Here is a 13,991-nt window from a genome sequence, read left to right as displayed (position 1 = left end):
TTCCTTATTAACCTCCTTTTTAACCAAACATGTATTACTTTACAAGTGTTATGCCAATGGTTCTTAGTAAATTAATGTAAATAGATTAGCTTGAAATAGTAAAGTAGGGTAAGTTGTGATTTGGGGAAAATTGTGTGTTCCTAATTAAACCGTAAGGGAATGGTTATAGTTTAATATGTTGATTTTTAATGTCAAAGTTTGCTAATATCCTTTTTTATTATCCTACCTTTTTCTCATGAGCTGAGTAGCAATACATGAAAAAAAAACCTATCAATTGGATAAAGTTACATCCAGCTGCAGCACAAATCTTGTGTTAATAGCTCTGTACAAAATTAATCTATGTCTGATGGGGAGGTGAAAACACACTCAGTCTGTCTTCTGCCTCAATAATAACTAACTTTTGTACTAAAGCCAATTTTTTTCATTGGAATAAGTACAATTGTCTACCTTCAGTATTTATAACATCCTAATACTGTCTTGTGAATTAAGTCAATTTTCTCCTTTTTATTATTCAGAATAAAATACCATCGCTTTTAAATACATAAAAACAAAGATATGTGTATTTTCCCATGCATAGAGGAAAGTAAATGCATATAACAGACTGGACATTCTATATCTGTATAGTTTTGAACATACAGGTTTGGATTTTAAAAAATGGTCAGTGTTGGCTTTCATATACTTTGATGGAAATAGTGTTTGGTCAACACACATAGGTTTTTGAAAACACCTACCTGCTATATGTATGTATATCCAGTGTAATATACAAAGACTGTTAAAATAAAAGTATAATCTAGGACCCAATGTCTGCTGCACAAGGGAGAGTTAGCTTTAGAGTCTGAACATTTGTGTACTGCACCTGTAAAGTCCAGCACCCAGCTCCAAAGAGTAACTCTGAATAGTAAGGTGTGGAGGGCAGATGAGAGTGTGGAGTTTCTGCTCTTCTAACCCATGTGGGGGTTCATTGGGGCCCAGAGGTCATAAATTCTGAGGGCAGCAGAGAAGATACCCAGTACATAGTTTAGTACTTAAGAAGAGCAGTGGATTTCTGAATTTTATCCCTGCCCATGGGCATGCTGAATCAGTGCATTTTCTGAACACAAACCCTGTATTCATGGCAGCCAGTGGTGCTCATTGTGTGAACTATGCTAGCCATCTCCAAACACCTCATCAGAAAAGGAATTGAATAGATAATTAGAGCCCCAATTAGTACCAAAGCCAATCATTAGACTGTTAGCTCAATCATTGTGTTTGATTGGCTTCATGTGTGACTTTTTCCATTTCCTACCCCCCACAACAGCTCCTGTAACATCACCAGTCTTCGGATGCATAATCTGGATTGTACCCACTTCAAACAATTTAAAATCTCATTTATTATTTTTCATACAGGGGGCCTCACTTTAAAAACAAATGCTGCAGACAAGAAGGTTTATGACATACATCTTCCGTTCCCTGGGTGAACCAAAAAAGAGAAAGGGCTACAACACAAAAGGATATAGTGTGGTACAGTGTAAGGTAAGAAAAGAAGTCAAATTCAAAAAGATTATAGGAAATTCTCTAGGCACTAGAAAAATTAAACCACCCAAATCTAGGTTCAACAGAGCATGGAAATACGATGGGAAAACAGAGCTGTTATTTTTCCATGAGGTTATAGATACTTATGCAGCTAGAATCAATATAGGAATGTATTCAAGATTCTTAAAGGGATCTGACTGAGTAGCACGACAAGAAAGGATCTGCAGATGAAACTGGTAATGGTAAGGAACAAGATTCTGGGTGCAGATCAAGAGTTCCTGTCCCATTTCCATTGCTGCTATTAGAGCTGGTCACAGTGAGCTATAAAGACTCAACAGTACAACACTTTTTTTTCTATTCATGAACTAGCTACTAACACTTTGATATTTACTTTATGCAGAACTATATCCATCTGTGCAGACTCTTTGGGACAACTGTGTCTATCCATTTGAGCAACTATGGTCACTATGCCATTAGCAAAGTTCTGAAAATGAAATGATCCTGGAATTGCTTTTTCATTCTTTGGTGCCTATGTACTCTACGCATCTTAAAATATGAGCTAAACACAAACAGTTAAAAACAAGGCAGCATGACCTTAGGATCTTGACAGGGCAAGAACAGGGTATAAAGTCCCTTGATAAATTTGTCATCTTAACTTCTACCTACAATCTCACATACCCAGCATAACCAAAATTGTCATTAAAATGATAAGACAACCCCTGAGTCATTTTTGGCTGCTTCCTCTTACACATTTCCCTTGCTCCAAATTAAGCCTATTACTACTTGTCCTGCCTTCAGTAGTCATTGAGAACAGTTTATACAGTCCTTAATATATTTGAAGATTGTTAACTCTCTCACCAGTCTCCTTTTCTCAAGACTAAACATGCCCATTTTTTTTAACTTTTTGTTGCTCTCAAACAGTTTCTCTCATTTGTTTTTTGAGGGGCAGAATTGGACATGATGGAAGCCCAACCTGTATTGTCTGGCACCCTGAGGACCTGACTGGTCCCAAATGAGAGATTTTTCTGGACCAGGGGAGGTCATTTCAGGCACCCTAATGCCAGCTCCCTCCCCACCACCAGTCTCCCCTCCCCACTGGGCTTTATTGCCCCCCTAACCCTGCTGAGTTACATGCCAACTCTTGGGGGAGTAGGGGCAGCCCAACTGAGCCGCACGCTAGCTCCTGGGCCCTCAGCCCTATGCAGTGCGCCAGGACTCTCTGATTGGGAATGTCCTTGGTCATGATGGACCATGGATGTTGCCAGACTAAAGATTCCCAGACTTTAGAAGTGCAATCTGTACTACAGCTGAGTAAAGCAGTACAATTCCTCCCATGTCTTACATGCAGCAGTCTCATTAATACAGCCCACAGCATTAGCCTCTTTTGCAACTGAATCTTACTATTAACTTGCAGTCAACTTGCACTCCATAACTTGTGCTCCACTAACCTGTAATTCCTCTTTTTATAGTTTCTTTCCTAAGTGGAAATCTTTGCACTTTTTTTTGTAAATTTCATCTTGTTGATTTCAGACCTATGCTCCAATTTGTTGAGGTCATTGTGCATTCTAATCCTGTCCTCTAAAGTGTTTGCAACTACTCCCAACTTGGTGTCATTCATATATTTTATAAACACACTATCCACAACATTATCCAAGTCACTAACAAAAAACAAGACCTAGAACAAACCCCTATGAGACCCCACTAGATAAACCATTCAAATTTGACAGCAAAACATTGATAACCACCCATATGAACTGGGTAATATCGCCTCTGTAGGTGTAAGACACTACTAATTTGATCTGGTAGCATTTTACACCCACTCTGCACAGATGAAAACAACTACACAAGCTGCAAGACAGCAGGAGTTAGTCCCATTGGTTTCAGTGGATGTACTCCTGAGTTAGGAGTGAGATAAAAGGCAAGCCCACAGCTAAGCAGTTCCAATCCTACCAGGTCAAAAGTGTCAAGAAGGTATTACTAGCAGATAGCTAGCTATTCAGTGGCCTCCTACGTGAAATGAATTTTTTTGTTTCAGCCATGTTCCAAGACTACTGGTCTCATCAAAACAAAAACTACCATAGCAGGCACTTGCTGGCCATCTTAGTACACAGGCCTGTCACATATCCTGGGTGGCAGAGAGCACAGCATGAGAGCTCTTCTTCTCCATGGGTGGCAGATATAAGAGCCAAGAGGAGGCAATGCCTTCCCTGGGTGTTGGTGCTCAACCTGTCCCCTATTTTATCCCTTATTCTGACCCTTCCTTAAGGCTCCCACAGCAGGCTGCTGCTGCTTGCAGACTGGCAACTCTTCCCCCAACATGGATCTGTTAGCTTAAAACTGAAAAGTCTTCCAGCTTGATAGACCTTAGCATAACACTGAACCCATGAAAGAGCCATTAAGTGGTAAGGAAACCATTTAACAGGCATGTGCCAACCCTGAATTTACTGACAAAAACATAGTTGTGCATCATTAAGTCTACAGGACTTACTTTAAAATTTGCTTTAAATATTTCATTAGTTTGTTGCTGAAGATTATAAAGTCACATCTCTAAAAAAACCTTGCATAAATATTTTGATGCACAATCTCAGTATTCAGCTTTAGCCTTAAATGTTGCTATAGTCAAAGATTTTAAATACATTTTTCAAAATAACATTCTTTTTTAACATTCTTAAAATTAATTTAATTACTGTAGTATAAAAACTTGCTTCCAAAATCTTCCTGTCCTTTCTATCTATCCCTCCTTTTCTGTTGAAGAGAGCTCTGAAAGGGACAAAATTTCTTTTCTTCCAGATAACTGGACAAATGAGTTTCCCTTTTACTTCTGACTATTTGATGAACTAGTTGTAAGAAAACCTTCTGCCAACATCAGTACCTTAATAAGATATAAAATCCTTTGTTATGCCTAAAATCTTTGGAAACATATTTTAACATAAACAGAGTGAAATTTCAGTAAAATATTTTGTTATGAAAATCACACAATAAATTAGTGCTCCCTTTTTCTAAAAGCAATGAACTTTGTTATGAACACACAGACTGTTCTGACTTATTTAAAACAATGTCTTTGTTTCAGTGAGTTTAATATGTAGTAATTTGGAATGAATAATTTATGAAGCCTTAAGAGTATATTTAAATATAAAATCAGCTTAGAAATACTGATGAAGAAAATGTAAAACAGAGAAGTGCTGTATGTATGTGTACTATAATATTTAATGTTATATTCAGCAAGATAATTGACTTGCCCCTACTGCAAAGTTTTTTGCAAATAAATCTTTGACAAACTTCAGGGTATATAAAAAAAACCATGATTTTTTAAATCCCCAAATACAGTGCTTTTAATTAACTTCTACAGGTCTAGTCATCACAATCTAACACGCAGTGGAAAACATGCTCTGTTTTCTTTAGAAAGGCATTTTAGAAAAGTGTGGGTTTTTTCCACATGTCAATTGCTATATTTGGGTTCAGGGATAGAGCTGGACTGGGTGAGCAGAGGGAGACAATGGGGAGTGGGAGGGACCTAGGCAGAGCAGAAACTCACCTCCCCAAGTAGCAGTTTCATCCTCCACCTAGTGTGCTCTCTCTCTCTAGTCTAGTGGTTAGGCTGCTTGCTTGGATTGCAGTACCTTCTAGTTCAAATCCCTCCCCCCAGCTTCCTATTCTGCATGGGTTTCCACAGGGATTTTCTGCCTGGAGGTGGCTATACTTTGCAGTGAGCCCTCCTTGTCTAAACCCCCTTTCTTTCTCCAGAGGCCATTGTCTTCTTGGGACATGGAAGGAAATTTGTACAGGGATTGCTCCCCAGCGACTCTCCCCAGGAGGTGGGAGTCCCTAGTTCACACCCCTCAAAGGAGTACCCTGATCATGGAGGACAAGAGTGGGGGGGGGGGGGGTTACTCCCAGCAGCAATTCCTCTTTAATTAAAAGAGCAAGAGGGGATGCAAATGGCCTCTTGATCAGTTAGAAGGGCTCTCTTCTCACACACCCTGCTGCTGGGCAGAGTAGGGATTTGATCCAGGGACACCCATACCCCAGGTGAGCACCCTCACCCCCGTACCAGAGAGGGTTGTATACGCTTACTGGGCCCCCACTTGATATACAGCTAAAGTGGAACACTTGACAATACTAGACAACACTGCCACTCATTTCTAAACAAAAGTATTTGAACCAGCACCTCTTTGCCTCTAGGGCAGGTACACAAAACACAGGAATACAGAGGTTAAGTGGCCCGGTTCTCATTTAATATTTACTGAATGCAGCCAGCCATCAACAGAAGACGTTTAAGGAACCCTCCACCTCCTACTACCTACCAGGTCAGCACTAAGGACATTTGTCTGGAAGTAAGATATCAAAGTTCAAATTCCTTCTCTGGGAGCATAACCAGGATTTGAACCAGCACTTGCAGTGTTCAGTAGGCAAGCATCCAAACCCTGGACTGTAGGGAAGACTCACAACAAGCTTGTGGCTCAATGACTTTTTAATGTCAGTGGCCCAGCCTCAAAAGGAAACATTGAAGGAGCCAGCACATTGGAATATCCTTCTAGCCCAGTTCTTAGGCCAGCCACTTAAGGTAAGAGATCAACAAGCAAGAAGTGGATGTGAACCCAAAACCTCCCACCTGCTGGGCACAAACCCAACCAGATCCATTCTGTGGCCAGCCTTATCCTCCGAGATGTAAACTAGAGCAGCAGATGTGTAATCTGGGAATTTTTCAAACATTCATCTTGTAAAGAGTAAAGTGCATGAACCAAGCTCTTGAAGAGCTTGATTCAGAACAATACTTAAGCATGTGCTTCAGTCCCATTGATTTAGTGAAGGCAAAAATCCCATGTGCTTCTTATAAGCATAACAACGGTATTAATCCTCCATCCAAAGTTATGTCAGGTGTTTTTGGAGGGACAGAAAACACTGCTGAAATGTCCACCACAGCTTCTGTGAAGCTGTACCTGTTTCCAGGAACAGGAGTGTAAATGAAAGCAAGAGAGTTGAAAAGGAATCTTCTCTATGCTCCTAGGCAGGGTGTATTGATGGGCTGATCAAACGCCCTATAACATGTAGGGTAGGCAAAGAAGTTTCCCCCTATCCCCGGTGCACTAAGGGCAAGAAGAGTCACATTTTGGGTAGGCACTAAGGAGTATGATGTGATGTGGTTGTTTTGATTCAGGTCTGCATACTCCTTTGTGGACAACGGAGTCCCAGGTTCAAGCCCAAGTTAGAAAATTATTAATGAAGAGTTAAGAACCAGTGTAGATGCTCAAGCCCCATATTCTCTAACATGGGTTACAAACTTTACTCCCACTCACCCTGGGCTTGCATTGCAGTGTAACCATAAAAGAGGTGACAAAAAACCTACCACATCCCACAATAGTTTTTCCAATAGTTAATTGCCCTCACTGTTAAGAATATGAGACTTATTTCCAATCACACAAGAAACCTCTTGTGGCAGATAAGCAACCACTGCCATCCTGTAGGTCAGGGGTGGGCAATAATTTTTGATGGGGTCCACTCCAAGATTTATTAAGTGGTCAAAGGCTGCTATGTTAATGGGAAGGTGTGTGGCTTAGGCTGGAGGATGGGTGCAGAAGAGCACTCAGGGTATAGAATCATAGAATCCTCGGGTTGGAAGACACCTCAGGAGATCAAGTCAAACACCCTGCTAAAAGCAGGACCAATCCCTCCTAAATCATCCCAGCCAGGGTTTTGCCAAGCCAGGTCTTTAACACCTCTGGGGATGGAGATTCCACCACCTGCAGAGGTGGGGCCGGCGTGAAGAGATAGTTCTGACTTGTGGAGGGGTGTGGGACCTGGGAGGGAGATGTGACCAGGGGCAGGAATGCAGGGGTTTGGGCTGTGATCTGGGGCCGGGGTGCAGAGGGTTTTGGTGCAGAAGAGGATTGTGACCTCAAGCAGAGAGTTTCGGGAAGGGGCTGGGGTACCAAGTGTAGGCTCTGGCTGGGAAGAGCTTAACATATGTGGCTCCCAGCCAACAGTCCAGAGGAACCCTCAGGCAGGCTCCCAGACTGTCACACCTCCTCACTCTGTTCAAAACAGCCAGCTGGGGGGGACCATGTGTATCTCTATGCTACACACCCCTTGTGCGGTGGGACTTCATGTGCTGCACATGCCCACAAGCACAGCCCATACAGCTCCCATTGTACTGGGGGTGGGGACACTGGATAGAGCCTTCTCCCCCAAATGGGACATACACGCAGCACAAAAACACACATGCTGGTCCCAGCAGCTGACTAGAGGTGGGGAGGGAGGGTGGGTACAGCAGGCAGGGATCTGGCCTGAAGATCCTGCTGAGCTGTAGGACATTGACAGACCAAAGGATCATGGTAGCTGGATCCTAAGGTTTGGTGGGCAGGATCCAGCCTGTAGGCCATATTTTGCCGGCCCTTGATCTAGACCCGCCCTGACAGGCATTTTTCCTAATGTCCAACCTAAACCTCCCTTGCTGCAATTTAAACCCATTAGGTAACTAAGTAAAGCTGTAACACAAGGCCCACAGGCTAAGGCATCTAAATGTTTAGTTTAGCTATACTAAGCTTCAGGCTTAATGATGCTTCGCATAAGTAGATGATCCAGGAATAGCCCTGTGCCAATAAAGTTACACAATTACTATAAAGAATGTGCCAAAAGGTGATGTTCCAGGAAAATACAGCGTTACTTGTGTAGATTACAAGGCACCTGACCACAGTATCATGAAAATTTCTGCTTGTACTGCAGGTTACCGTGGAAACGTGAGTACATAAATGCTAATGGAAATAAGGGGACCTAACAGAACAGCTTAGGAAAAGTGGGCCACCCCAAAATGTATGGAGTATGGAAATACAGATCTGGAAGGGGAGGATGGAACCCACATGTATGTGCATAAGGTGGGCTGAAAAATGTTCCCTGCTATGGATAAAGTGGGAAGACCCCTTTCATTGATCGCTATCCCCTACGACAGCCACCAGACTATTGTATCTTCGGGTATGTGAGTATGAATACTGCTTTGGCTAGCACGCAGGCTCTCTCAGGTTTTGTATAACTATGTGCAATTGCAAAATTAATCTTCTGCTTCATAAAATGGCATAATACAAACAAGTCATCTTGTGACTGTATGGTTACCGTCCTCATTCGTTAGGTACTCCTAGAGTCTTTCAGCCTCAAAATATTGCGATGAGTTACTTTCTTCCTGTTGGTCTTTAAACAGTAGCCAGACTTACTCACTTCTTGGGACACTGGTTTAACACAGAACTATCAATTCAATTTTGGATAAAAGCTACAAGCCTATATCAACCTGTACACCTTGACTAACCTAAATAGGCCTTAGACTTACGGAGCAGAACATTTGAGGGGACTTCTGTTCCTGGGTTTCAGCTGTCCAGCTCTGCTCCCTTTCACACTCTAGACACATACTCCAAATAATTACAAAGTGTGAGATATAAAAGGGGAGAAGTTGTGAGAAACAGTGGTGCGCGCGTGCGTGCACACACACACACGCACACACAGGTCAGTCACAACTTTTATATTCATATTGCATACCTCTCCCTTATCAGGATCCCAACGAGGGCAGACAAGGCTCAGAGCAGGGGTAAATCTGAGACTAGGAATAGTTGAGGTGGCCAGGTCACAGTCAGGTCCAGGTCAGGTCAATATCAAGGGTCAGAGTTAGAGACAGGTCCAAGTCAGGAGGTGAAGTCCAGAGCAAGGAACAGGCCCAACAGCTACAGAAGATCCACAATGTTGCCTGGACACTTCCTGGAAGGCCTCTTGGGTTTAACTAAGGCAGGGAGCCAATCAGGAGCCATGCAACTGTTGCCTGCCAGACCATAGAGGTAGAACGTCCCATGATCTGTGTCCACAGCAGGCTATGAAAAGTGAAGCACAAATTTGTTACACCTGCAAGGTGGAAGCATGGTGATTTCAGCTGCTTGTATTTCTTGCTCCACATTTCTCATCAGAAGGCTAAATGCTGCTCAAGGTGAGCATCCATTTGTGACTTCATTGGACTGGACTCCATGTAAGCTAGATGAGCTAAAGTCATAGAAAAGGAGAACAAGTGGGCATGTTCCATCCTGAGCCTGGACTTTTGTATGTGAAATGCTGCTAAGGCAAATGGCTGGATTAAAGGGTTTTAAAAGAACCAGCCACCATTTTGCTTTCAGCTTTGGGAGAGAATAGATCAAGCATAATTCAGCTTTCCAGCCCCCACTGTTCCTTTCTCCTACTTTCAGACTGCCTGGCACTTTCCTCCACCTAGTGGAAATCCACCTACATTGGTACAACAGTGTGGGGCATAGATCTGAGTTTATCCCGCGCTGCCCATCAGTACCTGGCTCAGACCAGGGAAAGTAATGATCCAACCACCAGACTAAATTTGGTGATTAATCCGTACCACCTGAGGCATGTTGCATATGTGCTAGGAAGAAGATACAACAATATCCCCTTTGAAATGAGTTAGTCTAAATTTAGTTACTCTGGACAAGTTTCCATATCACAAAAATCACCATCAAAATTCATAATTATGTTTACGCAGACTCAGTGGGTAAATCCAGGAAAAAATTATCACAAAGACTGAATTATCTTCTCGATCATGGGTGAAGTACCTCAACAAGGGGTAACAGGCTGAAAAGGCCCATGCCGTGCTTGCTCTACAGATAAATGGCAAACCATGGTGTCTGGGAATATGAATCAGGCTTATGAAGCAGTACTAAGTTGTCTTAAAAAGTTTTAACAAAAAACAGGGAAAAAATGAACTAGCAGTTTATGAATTTGCAAAAAAAATTGAGGAGACCTGTTGCTCCTTAGAGACTAACAGATTTATTAGGGCATAAGTTTTCATGGGTAAAATGAGCTAATGAGCTAAGGAGATAGGAAACAATAAAAATAAGTGAATTAAACAATAAGGGCAAGAGTATTGATTTCTTTTCCTACAAATAACTTATTATGTCATCACAGCTAAATGAAATGCATATGCACAGGCCTAGACAGAGATCTAATATCCACAGCACACACATCTCCCCCTACATAGAGGACGAGAAAACAAACATGACAGATGTTAGTTATATTGCTTAGTGCGTTGCTCAAAAGCACTTAGGAACAAGGGTGATGAATGTAGTATGAGAACCTATATAGAACAGAAAATTAAAATGAAAATTACTTTTGACTTTCATTTAAGGGACATGTTTGACTGCACACTCAGCCTGTAATATGATAAAATTTCTTAACCTTAATACCAACATGTTAAGATGGTTCATAATTTTCTAATAAAATACGTATTTCTTCATTACATGTTAACATTAAAGATGTATCACCAGTTGCAGTCAATGCAGTGCACTGCAATGAAGATAAAACCATTGGCAGTGGACAGAGTGACTTCTAGTTGTCTTCAAACTTTAAAAAAATAGTAAGCAAGAGAGTAAATGAGGACCTCTGTTTTGTTGTTTGTAGAAGACCTAGCATAACGCAAGGGGCAGGTAAGAGATCGCCCGTAGAGCTGGATTCGGCTCACCAAGCCTTTTAAGCTGACACATGACCTGCCCTTGCGGCACAGAGCAGCATTGCTCAGAGCAACCTGTGGCTCTCAATGCTAAGGGCAGAGGGAAGGCTTTTAACACTGGCACCACCTCCAGCAAAATCTCTCTGCTCCTATTGGCCAGAAACCATCCAATGGGAGCAGAGAGTTTGCTAACGCGGGGCAGTGCAACAGAATTTCTCAGCTCCCACAGGATGGTTTCCAACCAATAGGAGCCGAGACATTTTGCTGGGAGGTACAGGCAGCACAGGAAGCCTTCTCGCCCTCTCAGCCATACCCCCCACCCCCCAGTGGAGAAAGCCACATGGAACAGCCAGCCAGGGGCTGCTGGCAAGTAGGGGAGCCTGCTTGAGAGTGCTGCTAATCAAGAGCTGCTTAGATAAGCATCTCCTGTCCAGAGCCTGTCTCTGGCATCCTACCCCCTCCCACACCCAGCTCCCTCCCAGACCCAACAACCCCTCCTAATACTCCTTCCCTAGACCAGAATTCCCTCCTGCACCCATACCCCCACCCAGACCCTGCACCCTAATCCCCTGTCCCAAGTCACAACTCTCTCTCAGACCTCACACCCTCTCCTGCACACCAGCCCCTACCCTGAGCTCACTTCTTCACCTAACCTTCATTCCAAACACTGTACCCCCTTCCATAGAAAAGTGCAGCACTTGACCATTTACCAAAATCTTGGTGTGCCCCCCATCAAAAACTGTCCAACCCTGCAGAAGGGGGTCCCGATTGGGCCGCTAGTTGTTAGAATACTAAAATAATAATATTAATGAATAAATTCTTTACTCTGTGTCAAATGATGGCAATAAGTTGGAAATGATGGAGATTTATAACTTTCTTACTCATTATGCAGAAACAAGTCAGGGCCATTTTTAAGAATTTGGAAGATTTTGCTATAATTCTTCCTAGAAGGACCCCATCATTCAAGCATTTGCTTTCTTCTCAGAATTGCCTTAACCCTCCTCACATTTTCTGGTCTAGAGATTAAGTAGGCAAAGAGTGGAGCACCAGTAACTGTTTGCATCCACTAACAGATCAGATAGTCTACCTCTCCCCATGACAGGCACTGTGAATCTGATATTATATTTGGTGGCACAAGCACACAGTTTTTAATACTATGTATATTATTTGGAATTGCCCCACAAAGCAAAGACCAAATCCTACAACTTGGGATAGAGTCCAGAGCCCGGACTCCAGCCCAAGCATCCCTACTGCAATTTTATGGCTCTGTAGCCCAAGCCCCTTGGGCCCAAGTCAGCTAAACCAGACCAGCTGCAGCTGTTTTACTGCAGTGTAGACATACCTATAATCAATCAGCTACCTTGGGATCTTTTGGTAAGGACTGCAAAGATCTCTAACAAATTTGGCCCATCTTTAAACAACACCTTTTCCTAAAAACAGATGTTGCTTTTTTCACAGAATTCACTTGCACACACAGACTTTAACTTATGAATCTATTTAGGCAATGAAAATGTGTATTTTTGTGCATGAATTAAGCCCCAACAGTCTACTAATAGTCCTAACATACTGACATCATTCTACAAACATTTTCATATAATACAATCTCTAAAAAGCCTTTGTTTCTACTGAGGTCAAGTTACTTGGAAAAAAATCACTCTTTTCCCATTGAAGTCATTTCCTTTTATGCAATTTCCAAAGTACTCCACCCACCTACCTCCAATTCAAATTGGCTTGCATCACTTGCCTGGATCCAGCGATCAGAGTATATGCAATTCTTTATTGCTCAGGGCAGAGGGGGAGCAGAACAGAAGCAATCAATACACAGTACAAATATTAAATTAACAGTCCAATTGCTTAGGTAGTTTCTGCTCTGGCAATAGTCCCCAGTCAGTAGGAGGAACAAAAGTTACATGACATGGCGGATAAATCATTTGTGTCAACTTACAAAGTAATAGTTTTATTCTTCAAATTTACATGGGGATTTAACTGTAAACTCAAGTGACTTTAATGAAGGGTCCTTTTCAGATAAATAAAACATTTTCAATGATCCAGAACTAATTCTGTAAGGGCCAGATTCACTAATACATTCTGGCTGCTATTCTGGCGCGCAAAGCAGCTATTAAACCAGCTTAAACGGACAGTCAAACCAGATTTATGGCCAATTTGTATCACTGGAACAAAGTAGCTGGAGTTTACTGGTTCTGTCTACAAAAATTCCAAAATATTAAATAAACTAATAATTAAGGTTTGTAAAGTTCCGTGAAGATGAAGACCTAAGTAAATGCTACATAATCATTTATTATTATGGGATACATTTTCAGGGGTGATGGAAGCCATCCTATTCTGAATGCACACTGTACGTGTATTTTGTGTCCAAAATTGAGCATGAGCAAATCTGATCACTTGCATCTTTATTTACCTGAGTGTAGCTAGAAATCACTAGAGATTCAGGAACTCAATTATGAATGTAGAGTTTTTAGTAAGAGCAAATTCTGTGGTAGAAAATTACACATGGATGTGCCCAAAAAGAGGCTGGATTCAACCCTTCTGAAAGGGTCCTCTACAATTCTAAGACCTGCCTTTTTCTTGGGAAGAATTCCTTTTCTTCAGGAGACATTGTTTAAAAAAAAAAGTTTTAGCGATTTTAATCTCACATCTTTTACGAGATTTGTGCTGTAACACTTTTTTTTTGTGTTTCACTTCGGTGTCATCCGAAGAAGTAGGTTCTGCCCACGAAAGCTCATGATACCATGTACATGTTTTGTTAGTCTTTAAGGTGCTGCTAGACTATTTGTTGTTTTTCCAGTTACAGACTAACTCAGCTAACCCCTGAAACTTTTATACTTGATTTTCTTTCTGAATTATTGAACAAAGCAGATATCTCCTCCATGAAAAGGTAAAACTCAAGCACTAATTAATTACATATGCCTCTGGTCCTGGATTATAAATGTTAACTGGAAATCTATGTAAGATAAGTCTTATGTCTAGATAAAATACT

The 13,991-nt window shown here is 41.8% G+C and overlaps 1 protein-coding gene across 16 annotated transcripts in view; it reads left to right on the top strand.

Annotated features, from left to right (window-relative positions):
• The window catches only part of SCRG1 (stimulator of chondrogenesis 1), a 124,799-nt gene that overhangs the window by 31,535 nt on the left and 79,273 nt on the right, over positions 1-13,991 (top strand). For 11 of the 16 annotated variants that reach the window (XR_012904224.1, XR_012904216.1, XR_012904223.1 and 8 more), the window contains exons 2-3: positions 1,387-1,512; positions 8,236-8,481. The exons of 2 other annotated variants lie outside the window; for them this stretch is intronic. The gene's annotated coding sequence lies outside the window, so the exon portion shown is untranslated. 3 more of the 16 variants (XR_012904221.1, XR_012904219.1, XR_012904226.1) reach the window with 2 other exon arrangements.

Source organism: Pelodiscus sinensis, chromosome 5, assembly GCF_049634645.1.
Source record: "Pelodiscus sinensis isolate JC-2024 chromosome 5, ASM4963464v1, whole genome shotgun sequence".
Classification (NCBI taxonomy): Eukaryota; Metazoa; Chordata; order Testudines; family Trionychidae; genus Pelodiscus; species Pelodiscus sinensis.
This window is presented reverse-complemented; position numbering and strand designations above follow the sequence as displayed.